The following is a 24,065-nucleotide window of genomic DNA, read 5'->3' on the forward strand; positions in this document are numbered from 1 at the left end:
TCAAATCTAATCTAAAATTAGTTAGTACTTAAATCCAATCTTTCATATATTTTATGGATCATAGATAGAAATTGTTCATCCCCGGGATTGAACCTGAACTTTATGTGTAGTGCTAGCTAGACATAGTCAACTCTTCAATCTCATTTGACCCATAACTCAATTCTCAATTAAATTAACTTATATGTTCAATCAAGTCAAGTACTTTCAAATTAGATATATAAACATAGGTCAATTTCTTCCTACTTTGTCTGACTTGTGTGCGTGACTCCATAGATTCAAACACTAAGCCGGTAGCACAGGAACTAATTCCTGCATTAATCGAGATACCATCTAGCAATAATTTTCGACATCCAGATAGGTTGAATTATCACAAAAGAATATTTCAGAACCCATACTCATGGTTACCGCATAATTCATCTTTTTGACCTTGGATGCTCGAGGATGGTCTTAGATTAACTATCAACCGAGATTGCTTCATCCATATTGTATTTCAACCTTTCAAATCCATCTCATGGATTACCCTGATCAATGCTTTACTAAATTAAAATACAGTGATACATCAACTCCAATAATCCAGAGGGGTCAATCCCATCTTGATCTATACACAGACTTCGTAAGTATTTGACTGTACCCAGTAGCCTTCTGTCACTGCATTAAAAATTTAGGTAGTTTCGCATCAAAGCACAGTGAGTTGCTTGCAAGTCACTATGGTGATTTCAGGTCTGAAAGATATTTATACCTTTGTATTTCGCAAGCAGCTCTTGACAGCAGAATACTCAGTAAGTGAGTCACTTGTTCAGTGACGATGTACCCTTACATCTCACCTGTATGCCATACCAGTATCACCATACTTCTTGGTTAAGAGAACAACCAATCCATATGGCACACAACGACCTTCACTCGATAAACGTCATCGTCCCGTAATGACGTATCATTTGATCACGAACTTGTTTAAGAACTATACGATAAATCTTTTCTTTATCATATACTAGCATAGTTCTAGAGACTTCATCACAGTACAAGAGTTCAAAGAGGATGCCACTTAATGATAAAAAATATCAGAATTACTATTATTCAATAATCAATAATTCATATACAAGGATAAACTCAATCATCATACGATTGATTTTAGGACATAATTTTCAACATAAATCGTGTCAAGCAGACTATGACCCAAATAAGTGAAAGAGAAATGAGCAATTAGTTATGGATCAAGGTGCTTATATGATAATACCTTGTAATTTCTCTATATATGATACTACTATCTGGGTATTGGATACTGAAAGTCTAGTTCACATATATAATTCGTTGCAAGGACTTCAAGTTAGTAGAAAATTTGAGAATGATGAGAGATTCCTAAATATGGAAGATAAAAATTAAGTTCCAATCCAGGCTTTAGAAATTATCGAGCTTGTTTTCAAGTCTAATAGTATCATTTTAACTGATTGTCACTATTGTCCATCTTTCTTGATGAATATAATCTCTATTGGTCTTTTGGCCAAAGATGGTTATAGTTTATCAATAAAGAATGATTATTGTGATATCATTATGGATGATGTTACAATAATGCGAGGATAATTAAGAAATGACATCTATATATTGTCACAGCCTATGAGTGTAATATACACTCTAAATAAATATCCAAAATTAGATAATGTCATAAATGTCTACTTTTGGTATGACAGGTGTTGGAAATTGTGTCTTAAAACCAATCATGTGACGATTGAGTTCACCTTATATATGAATCATTGATTATTGAATAATAGTTATTCTGATATTTTTCATCATAAAGTGACATCTTTCTTGAACTCTTGTACTATGATGAAGTCTCTAGAACTATGCTAGTGTATGATAAAGAGAAGATTTATCATATAGTTCTTAAATATATTCGCAACCAAATGATACGTCATTACGGGATGATAACGTTTATCGAGTGGAGGTCGTTGTATGCCATATGGGTTGGTTGTCCTCTTAACTAAGAAGTGTGATGACATTGGTATGGCAAACAGGTGAGATGTAGGGTACATCATCATTGAACAAGTAACTCACCTACCAAGCATTCTGCTATCAAGAGCTGCTCGCAAAATATATGGGTATAAATATCCTTCAAACCTGAGATCACCATAGTGACTTATAAGTAACTCACTATGCTTTGGTGCCAGACTATCTGAATTTCTAATGCAGTGATGGAAGGCTACTAGGTACAGTCAAGTACTTGCGAAGTTTGTGTGTGGTTAAGATGGGATTGACTCCTCTGGATTATTGGAGTTGATCTATCGCTATACTTCAATTTAGTAAAGTCTTGACTAGGATAATCTTTGAGATAGATTTAAAAAGTTGAAATACAATGCAGATGAAGCAATCTCAATTGACAGAAAACCTAAGACTATCCTAGAATATCCAGGATCAAAAGGATGAATTATGCGGTAACCATGTGTATGGGTTCTAAAATATTCTTTTACAATAATTCAACCTATCTGGATATTGAAAATTATTGCTAGATGGTATCTCGATTAGTATAAAAATTAGTTTCTATGCTACCGACTTAGTGTCTGAACCTATGGAGTCACGCATAGAAGTCAGACAAAGTAGAAAAAAATTAACCTATGTTTATATATCTAATTTGAAAGTACTTGACTTGATTGAACATATAAGCTAACTTGATTTATAATTAAGTTATGGATCAAACAGGATTAAAGAGTTGACTAGCAAGCACTATATATGAGGTTCAGATTCAATCCTGGAGACGAACAGTTTTTGATCTATGATCCATAAAACATATGAAAGATTGAATTTAAGTACTAATTAATTTCAGATTAGATCTGAATTAATTAAACTTAAATGGGTCCAAAATCTAAGTTAGACTTGGTACAAAAGTCTTAAAAAATTTAAGATTGACAACCTTTCAAAATTATTTTGAACTGGCTTCGAATCGATTCGAATCGAACTTATTTTGGATGATATATGAGTATTCCTACTTGCACTGGGAATACCCCTTCATGAAGGATGACAAAAGCCTAATTTGATACTTATTTGGGGCATCCCAAGTGGGTGGGGGAGTGGGTGCAAAGTGGATGTCATAAATGATGGTAATTATATCTCATGCAGGAATTCTTCTTTTATAAGTATTGGATCAATTCAAATCAGATTTGAATAAGGAGTCCTACTCTCATTGGGTCATAAGAATCATCTATAAATAAAGATGGTCTCAACCTATGGATGCATAGAAGAGCAATAGCAATAGCAATAGCAAATAAATCAAATTGAGAGAAGAGAGAAAGAGAGAGAGGTGTGTGAAGAGAGAGGTCCTTCATCTTCTTCTACATCTCTCCTTTTGTTGCCGTCTCCTCTCTTTGGGTGTGATTCCTTCTTGGGCATCCCACCTACTGGTGTGAGATGTCACATCAGTATATCTCATCCTTCGATTAATTAAGTTACGAAGGTAATTGGGTTGGAGTTCATCCTGCTTTTCTACGGCATCTGACGTGCATGCAAAGTAGAGGATCTGCACATCTATACCTCCGAGAAGATTTATATAAGATAATTTAGGATTTGATCTTTGTTTTTATTATGATTCAAGTAAAGATTTGATTCTTAAATAAGTAGAATATTAGAAAAAAATTTTAGATGCAACCTGGGTATTCTGGAGGAAAACTATTCCCTTCCCTACAATTGGTATCAAAACAGGTCTGAAATATATATATGTAAAATAAAATTTTTTAAGATTATTTATATGAGATATAATTGAGATTTTTTATAAAATATTAAATCTCATTTAAATATATTTATATAAAATTTCTTATCTGATTTTGATTGGATTAGAGATGCCTAATCAATGGTTGATTGAGGTAGTTATAAATCGGTTATAATAGTATTCTGCTGTTGCTAAATTTTTAATAAAAAAATAATATAAATTAAAATCTATTTTAAATTTATTTTTTATGTATTTATATTTATATCTAATTAATTTTTTTTTGATATCAAATCTAAAATTAATATTTTATAATCAGTATAAGATATATTTTAGATTTGATATGATGTATATGATGCATCAAATCTAATTAAATTAGATGAAGAATATAATTGATAAGATCAAGGATATATTCATGACACAAAATAGTTTTATCAATAATTGTATGTTGATGTAATTATATATGAAATTAAATTTTAGATCTTAGTAGTCCAGTACTTGGATTGATAAGATCATCAGATCGTCTGATCATAAGAGATTGAAGAGATTAATCTTTCTTTTACCTATTCGATAGATTCTTTTATGACGTGTAGGGGTGTCGTTGTGATCTAGTTTTATGAAAAAAAAGTGATTAAATTTTTATGTATTATTTTGATCATAAATATGTTTAGATTAGATCTAAAATGATTTATGATTCATTACAATAGGATAAAATTCAGATATAAAATTATTTTAGATCTAAATTATGTGTTACATATGATGTAATTGGTATCGATCTAAAAATTGTCATGATACATGAGATGTATGAATGAAGTTTAGATCATACCTATGTATATTTAATTATTAAACATATTATGAAAATTTATTTTTATATGTTGAAACATATGGTATGCTTCACTTAAAACCCTTATAGAATAGTTCTACAAACTGAAACATACGTTTCACACACTTAATTTTGAATTAAGTTTGAATAATCTAGATTTGAGAATTGAAGATCATTAAGGCACCACATAATATGATGGGCAAAGGGTTAGCATGAATCAAGTCCTTCTAATAGGTTAGATCTAGGATTAGAAATACATATGGATCAAGTAGAAAAATTGATTAAATCTAATCAAATATTGAATTAGATTTGGTCAGTATCTCTAAATTAATCTCAATAGTTGAAGTTTGATCAAGTCCATGTGCTTGACCCTCATAAATGGATCATGATCATGGCTCCATGGTTGAGCCCAAATCTTCTGGTGTGCCAAATCGAAACTAATTAACTAGTTGGTGTCTAAGATAAGTTTGGTAGATTCGATCAAGTGGTTTTTAATTAGAAGCTATTCACCAAGATGCGTCTATGGCGAGTTAAGGGTATATTCCTCCCGCTAATCTCACTTACCTAGCCAACATGGTAGATTATATTTTGATTAGGTCACTAGTTGATTCATGCAGATCCATGTGATTAAGGTGAATCAGTGTGACTGATTTAGGTGTCTTTAGATCAGCTTGTGCTTAATCCTTTACATGACTTGGTAAAGTCAGTGGGAGGATTTGCAGCTTGCAGATCGACTTCTTCTCTTATTCTCAAATTAATGAAACTAAATCTTCTAAATTATTAGGTCCATAAAGTAATAAAGTTATGGGATAACTTGATCATTGCCTCCCATTAAGGTGCTTGATAATAAGTCCAATATTTCAAATCGGTATTGGAGGCTCCACACACCTGGTGTCTAGTATGTATTGGAATTGTCATTCATCATATGACCAACATACCTTCAGATCAATGCTCAGGTTGGTCGAGCAACACTCAGACCCAAACATCCATTTGTTGGATGCACTTGATGTGTCATATTAATGATTGGACCTAACCAAGATTTTCAGTGGAGGTGCCACACGCTTGCTGAAGGGATGCCTAAGATAGAACCTAATTGTTAGAAGTTGTTTGGAGAAATAATTGGTTATGAACCTATCCATGAATGCACTAAGGTTGGTCGAGCCATACTCGGGCCTGAATGTAGTCCATGTGGATTCTAGTACCTGCTAAGGAATTAGTGTAATTCCTCAAGTTGGAGGTAGAGACTACTAATTCGTTAAAAAGAGTGGGAGGACCTTTAGACTAAAGTCCATATCTTCAAGATTAAAATATAATTCATATACTAATAAGCTAATATTTTCTCCTTTCATTATGGCCAACACACTATCCCTCCGTTCATTGTTGGACAGTGATAAGCTCATCGGACCCAACTTCGATAGCTGGAATCGAAAGTTGAAGATTGTGTTGGAGCACGAGAGGATTTTGTATGTCCTTACAGATCAGGCACTCAAAGAACCTACAGCCAATGCTCTTCATACTGCAAGAGACACTTACATGAAGTGGCTCAATGATCGCACGACTGTGAGTTGCATAATGAGGGCAGCAATGAATGACGAACTTAGTCGTAAGTTCAAAGATGCGCAGCCTGAGAAGATGATTTAAATGTTGAATGAGTCCTTCGGCACCCTTGATAATGCAGAGAGACTTAAAATCTCCTGCGTATTGTTCAATGCCCGTATGCGAGAAGGAGCTTCAGTCATTAATCATGTATTGTACATGATTGAGCATATTGAACGTCTTAGCAAACTTGGCTTTCTATTGCATGAATAATTAGGCAAGGATGCTATCCTCAATTCGCTACCGAAATTCTATCTATCCTTTCTCAGTCATTATAGAATGGCGAAGCCTGTAGTAAACTACCATGGTTTGCTAGGGTTACTGCAGACTTTTGAGAAGGATCACCAGCTCCAAAAGGAGCCAGTGAATTTAGTGAGAGGTTCATCTGTAGGGCATCAATCCTCTAGGAGAGAAAAGAAGAAAAAGATATAGAAATTCCATACCATCGATCCCAAGCAGAGCAAACCGTCAAAAGTTGACAAAAGCCAAGCAGAGTGCTTCTTCTGTAAGAAGCTAGGTCATTGGAAAAGAAATTATCCTGCTTATATAACCACCCTTGACCTAAACAGACCTAAGAACAAGAGAAAGAGGTAAGTGGTTACTTCACAAGGTATTTATATGATAACACCTTGTAATTTCTCTGTTTGTGATACTACTATCTAGATATTAGATATCGAAAGTCCTATTAATATATACAATTCATTGCAGGGACTATAGGTAAGTAGAAAATTTTGAGAGGACAAACGGTTCCTTAACGTTGGAGATGGAAGCTTTGTTTTAGTTTTGGCCTTGGAAATTTTGCAGCTTGTCTTTTGAGTCCAGTAGTGTCATGTTGGATGATTGTTATTATTGTCCCTCCTTTATGATGAATGTCATCTTTGTAGGCCTTTTGGCCAAACTTGATTATAAGTTTATAATAAAAGATGATTTTTGTGATATCATTATGAATGATACTACAATTATAAATAGACAATTGAAATATGGCATATACATACTATCACAACCTGTTAGTGTAATGTATATACCTATTAAATGCTCCAAAATAGATAATGTCAGTGAATCCTACCTTTGGTATTGTAGGCTTGGTCATGTGAATAAGAATAGGATTGACAGGTTGATTAAGGAACGTATCCTTGAGATAGATGATTGTGAATCATTGCCTACCTATAAGTCCTATTTACTTGGTAAGATGACTAAGTCACCTTTTAAAAGAAAAAGTGAGAGAGGCAACGATGTCCTAGGTCTAATACATACTGATGTATACGGGCCTATAAACATAAGTACCAAAGGAGGATAGTACTACTTCATTACGTTTACAGACGACCTATCGAGGTATAGGTATGTCTATCTTATAAAGCATAAGTTAGAATTATTTGAAATGTTCAAACGATTCCATGCTGAAGTAGAAAAATAAATTGAAAAGAGTATTAAGATCCTTCGGTCAGACTGAAGAGGTGAATACCTCACCATATTATTTCTGACATATCTGGAAGAGAATGAGATTCTCTCATAATGGACCCCTCCTGAAATACCACAACATAATGGTGTGTTTGAGAGGAGAAATTGAATCTTGTTAGACATGTCCGATCCATGATGGACTTTTTCAGTCTACCAATCTCTTTTTAGGGATATGCTCTAGAGGCTGAATGCCACATTTTGAATAAGGGACACAGCAAGTCTATCGATAAAACTCCATTTGAGATATGGACTGGACGTAATTCAGTGCTCTCACATCTTAGGATCTGGGGGTGTCCAACTTATGTCAGACGTTTAAAGATAGATAAGCTTGGACCGAAGTTCGATAGATATTTGTTTGTAAGGTACCCAAAGAAAACTAAAGAGTACTACTTCTATCTCGTTGCAGAACAAAGAGTATTTGTCAGCAGTCGGATAATCTTTTTGGAAAATGAGTTTCTTGGTGAAGGAGCTAATGCCTATAAAATTAAACTTGATGAAGTTTATGAGGTGGAAGGACTGACACATACAGAATTGGATTTGATTGGTGAATCGAATCTGAAGCCAATAGAGGCACCATTAAGGAGATCCAATAAAGTACCATGTCAGCCAGACAGATCCATGATTTTCTGATCTGGGACGGTAATCCCATTGAACTTGATGAGAATGATGAGAATCCGATCACCTATATGGGGCCATGCAAAGGCTTGACTCCCAAAAATGGCTTGAGGCTATGAAGTCCGAGATGGAGTCCATGAAAATCAATAGTGTATGGACACTAGTTGATCCGTCTGAAGGGATAAAATCCATAGGGTATAAATAGATTTTCAAAAGAAAAATAGGAGTGGATGGAAAGGTAGAGATCTATAAAGTCCGTCTAGTTGTCAAGGGTTACCGTCAGTATTATGGTTTTGACTATGATGAGACGTTCTCTCCTAGGGCAATGCTTAAGTCCATCCGGATTATGCTTGTTATCGCTGCACACTTAGATTATGAGATCTGATCGATGGATATCAAAATCACTTTTCTTAACTGAGAACTGGAAGAAGAGGTGTATATGATACTATCTGAAGGGTTCACATCCACAGACGAGTCGAAAGTGTGCAAGCTAAAAAGGTCTATTTATGGACTCAAGCAGGTATCGAAGAGTTAGAACATGTGTTTTGATAATATGATCAAAATATATGGCTTTATTAGGAACGGAGAAGAGCCTTGCATCTATAAGTGGGCTTCCAATTCTGTGGTCATTTTTCTTGCACTGTATGTGGATGACATACTGTTACTAAAAAATGATATCCCAACTTTGTAGAGTGTGAAGCTGTGGTTATGATCACAGTTCTCCATGAAGGACTTGAGAGAAGCATCCTACATTCTAGGGATGATGATCTATAGCGATAGATCTAGAAGGTTGCTTGGATCGTCCCAATCCACGTACACTGACACCTTGTTGAAGGGTTCAACATGGATAATTCTAAGAAAGGCTATCTTCCAATAGGCCATGAAATTATTCTTTCCAAGAAAGATTTTCTAACAACTCCTGAAGAAAGAGTGCATGAGTAGAATACCATATGCTTCAGCAATGGGATTTATCATATATGCTGTGATATGTACAAGGTCGGATGTGGCCTATTCACTAGGGGTAGTGAGTAGGTACCAGTCAGATTCGGGTGAGAAGCATTGGAAGATTGCAAAAGCAATTCTTAAGTATTTGAAAAATACTAAAGACACAAATAAAGAGGGTCTCTACCTATGGATGCACAAAAGAGCAATAGTAATAGCAAACAAATCAAATTGAAAGAAGAGAGAAAGGGAGAGAGAGGCGTGTGAAGAGAGAGATCCTTCATCTTCTTTTACATCTCTCCCTTTGTTGCTGCCTTCTCTCCTTGGGTGTGGATCCTTCTTGGGCATCCCACTTGCTTGTGTGAGGTATCACATTAGCACATCTCATCCCTCGATTGATTAAGTTGCGAAGGCAATTGGATTGGAGTTCATCCTGCTTTCCTACAGCGTCTGACGTACATGCGAGATAGAGTGTTTGCACATCCAAGCCTCCGTAAAAGTTTATATCAGATAATTTGAGATTTGATCTCCGGTTCCACTGCGATTCAGGTAAGGATTTAATCCTTAAATAAATAGAATATTAGAGAAAATTTTTAGATGCAATCTGGATATTCTGGAGAAAAACTGTTCCCTTCCCTATAGCAGGCTCGGTCATATTAACAAAAGCAGGATAAATAGGTTAGCACAAGAGGGTATCCTCAATATCAATGATTGTGAATCATTGCTGACCTTTGAGTCTTGTCTTCTTGGAAAGATGACTAAGTCACCTTTTACTAAAAAAGATGAACAAGCTAGTGAAGTTCTAGGTCTAATACATAGTGATGTTTGTGGACCTATGAATATTAGTGCCAGAGGAGGGTATAGCTATTTCATTATGTTTACAGATGACCTATCTAGGTATGGGTATGTTTACTTGATGAAATACAAGTCCGAATTGTTGGAAATATTCAAACGATTTCATAATGAAGTAGAGAAATAAACTGAAAAAAGTATTAAGACTCTTCGGTCTGACCAAGGGGGTAAATATTTTTCCAATGAATTTCTAACATATCTTGGAGAGAATGAGATTCTCTCACAATGGACTCCTCTAGGGATACCACAGCATAATGATGTCTTAGAAAGAAGGAATCGAACCTTGTTGGACATGGTTCGGTCCATGATGGGGTTTACAAATCTATCGATCTCTTTTTGGGGATATGCACTTGAGACAGTCTGTTTTGTGCTCAATAATGTTTGAAGCAAGTCAATTAGTAAAACATCATATGAGATATGGTCAGGACGTAGGCCGAACCTCACTTACCTTAAGGTTTGGGGGTGTTGGAAATTATGTCCCAAAGCCAATCGTCAGCCTGTTGACGGTTGTGCTCATTTTTGTATATGTACATGAATTATGAATTAATAAAAATTTTTTTAGTATTTTTTCATCACAAAATATTTCATCTTCTAATGAACTCCTATGTTGTGGTGAAGTCTTTAGGACTATTTAGACTCGACAAAAGAGGATTTGTCGTTTAGTCCTTAAATCTGTTCGTGATCAAATGATACATTGTTACCAAGGATGACAACGTTTATCAAGCATAGGTCATTGTGTGCCATATAGGTTGGTTGTCCTCTTAACCAATGAGTGTGGAGACACTGGTATGGTATACAGGTGAGATGTAAGAGTACATCTGCACTGAACGTGACCGACTCTAGAGCTATTTCTGCTGTCAAGATTTACTCCGATGGAATATGGGTATAAATGTCCCTCCAACCTGAGACTGCCACGGTGACTTGCAAGCAACTCACTGCACTTAGGCACTGGACTACCTGAATTTTTAATTCAGTGACGGAAGGCTGCTGGGTGCAGTCAAGTACTTGACTTGTCGGTGCATGTGTCAAGATAGGATTGACCACTCCAGTTTAAGAGCTGTGTACAGTCGTGTTTCAATTTAGCAAAATCTTGACCAAGGTAGTCCTTGTGAGGAGTCACAGGACTGTTTCAGTTGAGCACGATTCGGATGATCTGATCAGGGTTGACAGTTTAACCCTGAGTCATTCTAAACATAGGGGTCAAAAGGATGAATTATACAGTAACCATATTCATGTAGGTTCTGAGTGTTGTGATTGCGACTCTTCGACCTATCCGAATGTCGGGTACTATTGCTAGATGGTCACTTCGATTAGTACAGGAATTGATTCCTATGCTACCGGCTTAGGTTCAAACTTGCGGGGTCACACACATTAGAGATTCCTATCTGATCTGATGGCTGATGTAGAATCCTACATGTTTGGAACTTAGTGATCGAGAATCAAAATTTTTTGATCATGAGTTCCACACATTATGGGTACCGGGGTCAAGAGTACCACTGGTTGGGACTTTTTGATCAGGGTTACATATCGATGAATTCTGATGCCCGATTGCCCATCGGATTTGGACTCAGTATTTATGAGAGGTTTAATTAGTGATTTGATTGATAATTAACTCAATTTGATTGAGTAATTATTTTTGGATCAAGTCCAATTGAATTGAATTCAGTTGGGTTTGACCCGATTAGGTTAAGAGTTGACCTAATCGTCAAGATGGTTTGGTCCCTGATTTGATCAGGGGTCAGGCTTAGTCAATTCCTGATTTGATTAAAATTTTATTGAGCCTAATTAAGCCTAATTTAATTGGATTTAAATTAGTCTAATTGGACCTAAATTATTTGGTTCAATTAGGTTGGTTTAAATAATTAAACCACCTTGACCCAATCTCCATGCGCCACCTCACTTCCATTGCACCCATTTGAATTCATGAGAAAGAACTTCCCATGAATTATTTTCTCACGCTAAGCCCTCTCCGTGCCCCACTTTAATGTGCCATATGAATGGATAAGGATGATTGGTTGGCTATTAAAATTCAAAATAAAGTTTGAATTTGAATAGACAATCAATCTTTACACCTTATCTCTTTTTTTACGCCTCATTTATTACATGAGAAAAGATTTCTCATGAAATCACTTCATGCACAATTTAAGCCATGCCTCATGCCTTTAGTGGATAAGAGATGAGTTGGTGTCGATTTGAATTCAAATTTTGATTTGAATTCAAATGTGCAATTACTCATCTTTATCTTTTCTTTTGGATAAGACATTTGATATTGTTATAAAAGGAGGAGAAAAGTGGGGCGTGCAAGAAGAAGATTTTTGGAGAAAAATTTTGGAGCGTGAGAAGTCTTGTGCGTGATAAGAAAATCCATATCCTTCTAAGAGAAAAAGAAAGAAAAAAAAGAAAAGTGGGTGCAAGGTTTTCGATGAGTTCCCTAGAGTTTTAGCCTGGGGTTCGGGAAGTGAGAAAGTGAGCTATGAGTGTCGTGAGCCCATAAAATCTCAGAAAGATCTTCAACATCCTCTCAAGCATGTCTGTTGATGATCTGAAGCATTCGAAGAATCAACAGACATCGATCGAAGGAGTTCGATCTGCATCGGCCGTCAAAAGGGCTCTACAACGAGCTAGCACTCGTGAGGAGTTGATCAAACCAGGAGCTTTGTGTGGATGATCCACAGAGGCCAGACATACTGTGTGACTGCATCACGATGATCAGACTCTTCCGATGGTGATTAGATTACGGCGATCTACTACCCGCACAAAGGTATTGTGTTCTGAACACATTACAGTAAAGTGTTTACTGTTTGAATTTAAAATTCAAATTTAAATGCATGCATGCTATATATCATATTTAGATTCTAGTGTAGGATAAATTTATATTAATTAATTAGATTAATTAATATTTTTTCACTGTAAAATTATAATTTTAAAAAAATTTTAAAATTACCATTTTACCCCTGCATTGAATTTTTCATAAATGGTATCAGAGCGGGTTCTTAGATATGATATATATATTTGCATGCATAGATTAAGTTGTAATCTAAAAGTTTAAATTTAAAATTTAAAATTCAAAATTTAAAATTTGAATTTTGAAAGTTGTTCGAAATTTAAAATTCAAAAATTTAAAATTCAAAATTTGAATTTTGAATTTTGAAATTTGAAATTCTAAATTCTAAATTCAAAAATTTGAAATTCAAAATTTGAAATTTGAAATTTGGTTGAAATTTCAAATTTGAAATTCAAAATTTAAAATTTGAAATTTGAAATTCAAAATTTGAAATTCAAAGATTTGAAAATTTGAAATTTAAAATTTGTTTGAAATTTAAAATTCAAAATTTTAAAATTTAAATTTTAAAATTGGTATATTTAGATATACTTGATCCAAGTAGCAAGTAATCGAATTGGGTTGGTTGCCATGGCCGTCCTGTCATAGGAGAAAAGTAGGGTTTAAAGGCCCTCTCCTCCTATTCGATGGGGTCTCCTATGGCGGTAAGGGTGCCACTGTAATTATATCCCATGCAGATGATGCAGTGAAAGGAATTAAATGTAAAGGTTCAATTATGAAATTTATCATGAATGTGTTAGATTAGATCTAAAGGAATATTCATGATTTATTTTGATTGAGTTATTTTTTGTTATGTAATTAGCAATAGGATTGCTATTTATAAAATGTGCTGATCTATTTGTGAAATGAGTCAACATATTTAGTGAACAGAAAATAAAATCTTTCAAATTTAAAAATTATTTTTGAAATATCAAACCCTGACCCATCAGCCCAAATACTTAATTAAAAGAATTAAATGTTGTCTAGTAGGTCTAGAATTATGAATTAAGACCTAAGACAATTGTATAAACTTGTGGGTCAATGGGTTAGATGGATTAGATCCATAATTGGATTAGACCTAAGGTTAGCTTAAAGAAATGGACTAAATTAGAGTAATTGGTCAAATCTAATCAAAAGTTGAATTAGATTAGGTCAAGGATACTCTAGACTCAACTCCAATAGTTGTAGTTGAATGGGTCCATGTCTTTAACTAGACCAAGATGGACTTAATTCATGGCTACGCGGTGGAACCCAATTTACTAAGTTGATCAAATTAAAACTAATGAACCGGTTGGTGTCTAAGGTAAGTTTGACAGTTTGACCAGTGGTTTTTAAGTGGGAGCTACTCGCAGTGATTCGATCTCTGATGAGTTAATAGCTTATCCCCACCACTGATCTCACTTACCTGGCCAACCTGATAAATTAGATTTTGATTAGATCACTTGGTGATTAGGGCTCACCCATGTCATTAGGTAAATCAGTTTGACTGATTTAGGTGCTCCTAATGCCAGCTTTAATTAAATCTTTTTTAACCTGACTTGGTGAAGTCAGTGGGAGGATTGAAATTGGCTGGATATTTTTTTCTCATCTATCCTTTAATAAAATTCTCAAAAATTATTAGGTCCCTAAAAATGATTAAGTTATATTGATAACTAAGTCATAGCCTCCCATTAAGTGAGTGATAATGAGTCCATTAGTTTAATAATCATTGGAGGCCCAAAGGTCTGGTGCTTATTGACTAATAGAATTATCATTCATAATATGATAATTTGCTTTGAGTCTTTCTGATGGTGATCAAGTTGGCCGACCAAAGTCGGACCTGATCATTTATTGGTCCAATTCATCAAATCAAATCATGTTAATGGTTGGACCTAACCAGATCTTTTCAGTGGAGGCCAAAGCCTATTGATTAGGTTCTGGGGCAAAATCAATTACTAGAAGTTATTTAGAGAAACAACTGGTTATGAACCTACCCATAGATGCACATGGGTTGACCAACCAAAGTTGGGCTCGTGTGTAGTCTGTGTGGATTCTAGTACCCACTAAGGAATTAAAGTAATTCCTCGAATTAGAGGTTGAGGCTACCAGTTCCTAAAAATATTGGGAGAAACTTTAGACTAAAGTCCAAGTCTTTAGTATTTATAATTTATGTACTAATAGAGGTCTGGTTTTTCTTTATGCAGCTATGGCCACTACTTTGTCCCTCCGGTCATTATTAGATAATGACAAGCTCATGGGACCTAATTTTGATAGTTGGTATCGAAAATTAAAAATCGTCCTTGAGCATGAGTGGATCCTTTATGTAGTAACGGATTCGGCACCTGAGGAGCCAGCTCTGAACGTTAGAGGGACTGTCCGAGACACTTATCAGAAGTAGTTCAACGATCGCACCACCGTTCGGTGCATTATGCTGGCGGCAATGAATGATGAGTTCAGTCGTAGGTTCAAGAATTCCCAGCCTCAGGAGATGCTTCAATTGTTGAACGACTCCTTTGGCATGCCTGACGACGTTGAAAGGCATAAAACTAGTTGTGCCATTTTCAATGCTTGGATGAGGGATGGAATCTCAGTCACTGATCATGTACTGTACATGATCGAAATGATTGAGCGCCTAAGTAAACTGGGCTTTCCCTTGCACGAGCAGCTCGGTAAGGATGCGATCCTTAATTCATTGCCCAAGTCCTTTTTCTCCTTCCTTACTCATTTTCGGATTACAAAGCCTGCAGTAAACTACCACGGCTTGTTGGGGTTGCTGCAGAACTTTGAGAAGGATCACCAGCTCCATAAGGAGTCGGTGAATATTGTGGGAGGGTCTTCTTCTAGTCGTCGACCCTTTAATAAAGAGAAGAAGAAGAACAAGAAGAAGAAGAATAAGAAGGTGCAGCTGCATGCTGGGACGCCTGCACAGGGTCAGACCAAGAAGTGCAAGCCCGACCAGAGCCAGGCGGAGTGCTTCTTTTGCAAGAAGTAGGGGCACTGGAAGAGGAACTATCCTCTATACATTGCCTCCCTGGACCCAAACAGGCCGAAGAAGAAGCAAGGTACTTATATGATAACACCTTGCAACTTTTTCATTTGTGATACTACTGTCTGGGTATTGGATATCGGAAGCCCTTATCTTATTTGCAATTCGATGCAGGGTCTGCAGGTCAGTAGGAGATTTGATGAAGGTGATAGATTCCTGAACGTTGGAGATGGAAGCAAAGTTCCAGTTCTAGCATTAGGAATCATGAACCTTGTAATCAATTCTCGAAATATAATTCTGAGTGAATGTCACAATTGTCCAAGCTTTTTATTAAATATTATTTTTGTAGGCCTTTTGGCAATGAACGGTTATCAATTTTTAATAAAAGAAAATATTTGCAATATCATTTTGAATGGTGTTACAATATTTGTTGGACAACTTAATAATGAAATTTACTTTCTATCACAACCTGTTAATGTGGTTCAAACCTCTGGTAAACGCCCTAGAATAGATAATATGTCAGAAGTCTACCTTTGGAACTATAGGCTAGGTCATATCAATAAGAACAGGATAAACAGGTTGGCTCAAGAAGAAATTCTTGAAGTAGGTGATTGTGAATCACTTCCAACCTGTGAGTCCTATCTTCTTGGTAAAATGACCAAATCACCTTTTACTGGAAAAGGTGAGCGAGCCAGTGAACTCTTGGGTCTGGTACATTCTGATGTATGTGGACCCATGAGCATAAGTGCAAGAGGTGGATATTTTTACTTCATAACCTTCACAGATGACCTATCGAGGTATCGGTATGTCTATTTAATGAAACATAAGTCGGAGTCGTTTGAAATGTTCAAACTATTCTGAAATGAGGTAGAAAAATAAACTGAAAAGTGTATTAAAACTCTTCGATCTGATCGAGGAGGTGATACCTTTCCAATGATTTTCTGACATATCTTGGGGAGAATGGGATTCTCTCTCAGTGGACATCTCCTAGAACACCACAACATAATGGTGTGTTTGAAAGGAGGAATCGGACCTTGTTGGACATGGTTCAATCCATGATGGGGTTTGTTGGTTGTCGATCTCCCTCTGGAGATATGCGCTCGAATCGACTTGTTACCTTCTAAATAGAGTTTCGAGTAAGTCTGTAACCAAAACGCCATATGAGATATGGATAGGACGTAAGCCAGTACTCTCGCACCTTAGGGTTTGGGGGTGTCCGACTTATATTAAACGTTTAATTACGGACAAGCTAGGACCTAGGTCTGACAAGTGTAATTTTATAGAATATCCAAAAGAGACCAAAGGATATTACTTCTACCTAGCTGATGAGTAAAAAGTGTTTGTCAGCCTTAAGGCAATCTTTTTGGAAAAGGAGTTCCTTGGTGAAGGGACTGTTGCCTCTAAGGTCGAACTTGACAAAGTTCGACAGGTGAAAAAACCGACACAAGTTGCTGAACCTGAACCAGATTTGATTAGATCAGATCCAGAGCCCATTGTTCAAGCACCCTTAAGGCGATCTGGTAGAGTACCACGTCAACCGAACAGATACTATGGTTTCTTGGTCCGGGATGATGATCCTATCGAACTTGATAAAAATGATGAGGATCCGATCACCAACATGGATGCAATGCAGAGATCCGACTCTGAGAAATGGCTAGAAGCCATGAAATTCGAAATGAAGTCCATGAAGGTCAATGATGTGTGGACATTGGTTGACCCACCCGAAGGAGTAAAACCCATAGGGTGTAAGTGGGTCTTCAAAGGAAGAGGGGCACAGACGGAAAGGTGAAAACCTATAAAGCCCGTCTGGTTGCCAAGGATATCGTCAACGTTATGGTATAGACTATGACGAGAGTTTTTTTCTGTGGCAATGCTCAAATCCATTCGGATTATGCTTGCGATAGCTGCCCATCTGGACTATAAAATCTGCAGATGGATGTGAAGACAGCTTTCCTAAATAGAGAGCTGGATGAAGAGGTGTATATGATACAATCTGAAGGATTCACATCCACAGATGAATCTAAGGTGTGCAGACTAAGAGGTCCATTTATGGACTTAAGCAGGCATCCCGGAGTTGGAACATACATTTTGATAGGAGATCAAGACGTATGGCTTCGTTAAGAACGGAGAAGAGCCTTGCATTTATAAGTGGGCTAATGGTCCAGTAGTAGTATTTCTTGTATTGTATGTGGATGACATTCTCTTAATCGGAAATGATGTCCCTGCATTACAGGAATAAAGATTTGCTGTCATCATAGTTCTCCATGAAGGATCTGGAGAAGCTTCCTACATCCTAGGGATGAGGATCTATAGGGATAGATTTAAAAGGTTGCTTGGTTTATCTCAGTCCACGTACATTGATACTATGCTGAAGAGGTTCAGTATGGAGAATTTAAGAAATGCTATCTTCCGATAGGCCATAGAATTTCTCTCTCGAAGAGGGATTGTCCGACAACACCTCAAGAGAGAGAGCGTATGGGTAGGATTCCATATACTTCGGTAGTGGGATCTATCATGTACGTCATGACATATACACGACCAGATGTGGCATACTCACTAGGGGTAGTGAGTAGATACCAATCTGATCCAGGGAAGAATCACTGGAAGGTTGTTAAAACCATCCTGAAGTATTTAAAAAATACTAAGGACCAGTGGCTTGTTTATGGTGAATCGACTTGAGACTTATAGGATTTACAGACTCTAGTTTTCAGTCTGATCACGATGACAGCAAAAGTGTGTTGGGATTTATTTTTACCCTTAATGGTGGGGCTATCTGCTGAAAAGTTCTAAGCAGCACACAGTGGCTGATTCAGTTTGCGAGGGGAGTATGTCGCTACATCAGATGCTGTCAAAGAAGCGATGTGGCTGAGAAATTCATCACGAGCTCGGAGTAGCACCCTCCATTGTTGATCCAGTTCTGCTCTACTGTGACAGCTCTGGAGCCATTGCTCAGGTGAAGGAATCAAAGGCACACCAGCGGATGAAGCATATTCTACACCGCTACCATCTCATCCGAGAAATTATGGATCGAGGTGACGTCAATCTTCAGAAGATCGATGAGAAAGAGAACCTGGCTGACCCATTCACTAATAGCGGTGAAGGAGTTCGACAACTACAAGTCGAAGATGGGTATTAGATACTGCACTGATTGGCTTTAGGTCAAGTGGGAGATTGTTGGAATAGTGTCCCAAAGCCAATCGTCAGTCTGTTGATGGTTGTACTCATTTTTGTATATGTACATGAATTATGAATTAATAAAAATTTTTTGATATTTTTTCATCACAAAATATTTCATCTTCTAATGAACTCCTATGTTGTGGTGAAGTCCTTAGGACTATTTAGACTCGACAAAGAGGATTTGTCATTTAGTCTTAAATCTGTTTGCGACCAAATGATACGTTGTTACCAAGGATGACAAGTTTATCAAGTATAGGTCTTGTGTGCCATATAGGTTGGTTGTCCTCTTAACCAATGAGTGTGGAGACACTGGTATGGCATACAGGTGAGATGTAAGGGTACATCTGCACTGAACGTGACCGACTTGGAGCTATTTCTACTGTTAAGATTTGCTCCGATGGAATATGGATATAAATTCCCTCCGACCTGAGACCGCCATGGTGACTTGCAAGCAACTCACTGCACTTAGGCACTGGACTACTGAATTTCTAATTCAGTGACGGAAGGCTGCTGGGTGTAGTCAAGTACTTGACTTGTCGGTGCATGTGTCAAGATGGGATTGACCACTCTAGTTTAGGAGCTGTGTACAGTCATTTTCAATTTAGCAAAATTGGTAGGTAGTTCTTGTGAGGAGTCACAGGACTGTTTGAGTTGAGCACGATTCGGATGATCTGTCAGGGTTGACAGTTTAACCCTGAGTCTCCTAAACACAGGGGTCAAAAGGATGAATTATACAGTAACCATATTCATGTAGGTTCTGAGTATTGCGATTGGACTCTTCGACCTATTCGGATGTCGGGTACCATTGCTAGATGGTCACTTCGATTAGTACAGGAATTGGTTCCTGTGCTACCGGCTTAGATTCGAACCTGTGGGGTCACACACATTAGAGTTCCTATCTGATCTGATGGCTGATGTAGAATCCTACATGTTTGGGACTCAGTGATCGAGAATCAGGATTCTCTGATCACAAGTTCACACATTATGGGTACCGGGGTCAAGAGTACCACTAGTTGGGACTTTTTGATTAGGGTTACATATCGATAAATTCTGATGCCCGATTGCCCATCGAATTTGGACTCAGTATTTATGAGAGATTTAATTAGTGATTTGAACACTAATTAACTCAATTTGATTGAGTAATTATTTTTGGATCAAGTCCAATTGAATTGGATTCAGTTGGGTTTGACCCGATTAGGTTAAGAGTTGACCTAATCGTCAAGATGGTTTGGTCCCTAATTTGATCAGGGTTGGACTTAGTCAATTTTGATTTGATTAGAATTTTATTGAGCCTAATTAAGCCTAATTTAGTTGGGTTTAAATTAGTCTAATTGGACCTAAATTATTTGGTTCAATTAGGTTGGTTTAAATAATTAAACCACCTTGACCCAATCTCCATGCGCCACCTCACTTCCATTGCACCCATTTGAATTCATGAGAAGAACTTCTCATGAATTATTTCCTCACGCCAAGCCCTCTCCAGCCCCACTTTAATTGCCATATGAATGGATAAGGATGATTGGTTGGCCATTCAAATTCAAAATAAAGTTTGAATTTGAATGGGCAATCAATCTTTGCACCTTATCCCTTTTTTTATGCCCCATTTATTACATGAGAAAAGATTTCTCATGAAATCACTCCATACACAATTTAAGCCACACCTCACATCTTTAGTGGATAAGGGATGAGTTGGTGTCCATTTGAATTCAAATTTTGATTTTAATTCAAATGTGCAATTACTCATCTTTATCTTTTCTTTTGGATAAGACATTTGATGTTGTTATAAAAGGAGGAGAAAAGTGGGGCGTGCAAGAAAAAAATTTTGGAAAAAAATTTTGGGGCGTGAGAAGTCTTGTCGTGAGAAGAAAGTCCATATCCTTCCAAGAGAAAAAGAAAGAAAAGAAAGAAAAGTGGGTGTAAGGTTTTCGATGATTCCCTAGAGTTTTAGCCTGGGGTTCGGGAAGTGAGAAAGTGAGCTACGAGTATTGTGAGCCCACAAAATCTAGAGAGATCTTCAACATTCTCTCAAGCACATCTGTTGATGATCCAAAGTATTCGAAGAATCAACAGACATCGATCGAAGGAGTTCGATCAGCATCGGCCGTCAAAAGGGCTCTACAATGAGCTAGCACTCGTGAGGAGTCGATCAGACCGAAGCTTCATTGGATGATCTACAGAGGCCAAACACATTATGTGACTGCATTGTGATGATCAGACTCTCCGACGGTGATCAGATTTGGCGATCTACTATCCCACAAAGATATTGTGTTCTGAACACATTACAGTAAAGTATTTATGTTTGAATTTGAAATTCAAATTTAAATGCATGCATGCTATATATCATATTTAGATCCTAGTGTAGGATAAATTTATATTAATTAATTAGATTAATTAATATTTTTTGCTGTAAAATCATAATTTTAAAAAAATTTAAAATTATCATTTTACCCCTGCACTGAATTTTCACAGGGGGTGTCTGGCTTATGTCCAATAATTACAAACTGACAAGCTGAATATAGATTCGATAAGTTACTTTTATAGGGTTCTCCAAAAAAATGAGGGGATACCACTTTTGTCTCCCTACTGAACAAAAGGTATTTGTCAGTAGTAAGGCATATTTTTTGAAAATAGAATTTTTAGTGAAGGAACAAGTGCCTCTAGAGTCGAGCTTGACAAAGTTCAACAGGTAGAAGAATCGATACCAGTAACTGAATCTGAATCGAATTTGATAAAATCAAATTCGAAGCCTGATATACAAACATCCTTAAGGCAATCTGGTAGAGTACCACATCAGCCAGATAGATACTTAGATTTCTTGATCCAGGATGAAGATCCTATTGAGCTCGATGAGAATAATGAGGATCCAGTCACCTATATAGATGCAATGTAGAGGTCCGACTCTGAGAAATGTTTGAAGCTATAAAATCTAAAATAGAGTCCATGAAGATCAACAATGTGTGGATATTGATTGATCCACCTGAAGGGATAAAACCCATAGGGTGTAAGTGGGTCTTCAAAAAGAAAAGGGGTGTAGACGAGAAGGTTGAGACCTATAAAGCTCATCTGGTTATCAAGGGATATCATCAACATTATGGTATTGACTAAGATGAGATATTCTTCTGTGGCAATGCTCAAGTTTATTCGGATCATGCTTGCAATAGCAGCATACCTGGACTATGAAGTCTGGCAAATGAATGTGAAGATAGCTTTTTTAAATGGAGAGCTGAATGAAGGAGTGTATATGATGCAACCTAAAGGGTTCACATCTACAGATGAGTCCAAAGTGTGTAAGCTTCAAAGATCCATTTATGGATTGAAGCAAGCATCTCAAAGTTAGAACATGCATTTTGATAAGGTGATCAGAACGTATGGCTTTGTTAAGAACAGAGAGGAACCCTATATACATAAGTGGGCTAATGATTTAGTAATTATATTTTTTATTTTATATGTGGACGATATTCTCTTAATCGAGAATGATGTCCCTACATTATAGAAAATAGAAGTGTGGTTGTCGTCACAATTCTCTATGAAGGATCTGGAAGAAGCAACATACATCCTAGAGATGAAGATCTATAGAGATAGATCTAAGAGGCTGCTCGGACTCTCCCAATCAATGCACATAGATATCATACTGAAGCAGTTCAGCATAGAGAATTTCAAGAAAGGCTGTCTTCCGATAGGTCATGAAATTTCTCTCTCGAAGAAGGATTGTCCAACAACCCCTCAAGAAAGAGAGGTATGAGTAGAATTCTATATGCCTCAGCAATGGGTTCTATAATATATGCCATGACATGTACAAGATCAGATGTGACATACTCACAGGAGTAGTGAGCAGATACCAATCAGATCCAGATGAGAACCATTAGAAGGTTGCAGAAACCATCTTTAGGTATTTGAAAATATTTAGGACTAGTGGCTCATTTATGGAGAATCTGACTTGAAACTCATAGGATACATTGATTCTAGTTTTCAGTCAGATTTGATGATAGCAAAAGTATATGGGATACATCTTTACCCTAAATAGTGGACCTATCTGCTGGAAAAATTTCAAGCAGCACACTGTAGCTGATTCTATTTGCAAGGTGGAGTACATCGCGGCATCCGATGCTGTAAAGAAAGTGGTGTGGTTGAGTAAGTTAATCATCGAGCTTAGAGTGGCACCCTCTATTGATGGTCCATTCTGTTTTATTGCAATAGTACTAGAGCCATAGCTCAGACAAAGGAGTCGAAGGCACATCAAGGGACAAAGCATATTCTGCATCGCTACCACCTTGTCTGAGAGATCGTGGATCGAGATGATGTCGACCTTCAAAAGATCAACGAAAAGTATAACCTGACCGACCCATTAACTAAAACCCTTATGGTAAAGGAGTTAAAGATCACAAAATAAAGATGGGTATACGATACTCTATCGATTGATTTTAGTACAAGTAGGAGTTATTGGAAAATGTGTTCCAAAATCAATCATCAGTCTGTTGACAGTTATACTATTTGATATAATTGTATATAAATTAATTAATAAAATATTTATTTGATAGTTTTCATCATAAGCTTATACATCTTCTATATCGAGCTTTTGTGTTATGATGAAAGTCCTTAAGACTATTTCAAATTGATAAAGGAGGATTTATCATTTAGTCCTTAAATGAGTTCGTAACCAAATGACATGCTATTACTAGGACAATAGACATATCAAGTGTAGGTCGTTGTGTGCCATATAGGTTGGTTATCCTCTTAACCAAGGAGCATGGAGACGTTGGTGTGGCATGCAGGTAAAATGTAGGAGTACATTTCATTGAACGTGACCAACTCCAGAGCACTCTACTGTCAAGAGTCACTCCAAAAGGATATGGATATAAATATCCCTCTGACCTAAGATCACCACAGTGACTTGCAAGTAACTCACTGTACTTTGGTGCTAGACTATCTGATTTCTAATTCATGATTCGAAGGTTTATGAGCACAGTCAAATACTTGTGAAGTCGGTGCGTGAGTCAAGATGGGATTGACCATTCCAAGAGATTAGAGAGAATGCTTTGTATTTCAATTTAGTAAAACTTGGCCAGGGCAATCCTTGTAAGGAGTCTTATGATTTATCAGATTGAGACACATAATGGATGTACTA

Source organism: Elaeis guineensis, chromosome 4 (assembly GCF_000442705.2).
Source record: "Elaeis guineensis isolate ETL-2024a chromosome 4, EG11, whole genome shotgun sequence".
NCBI lineage: Eukaryota > Viridiplantae > Streptophyta > Magnoliopsida > Arecales > Arecaceae > Elaeis > Elaeis guineensis.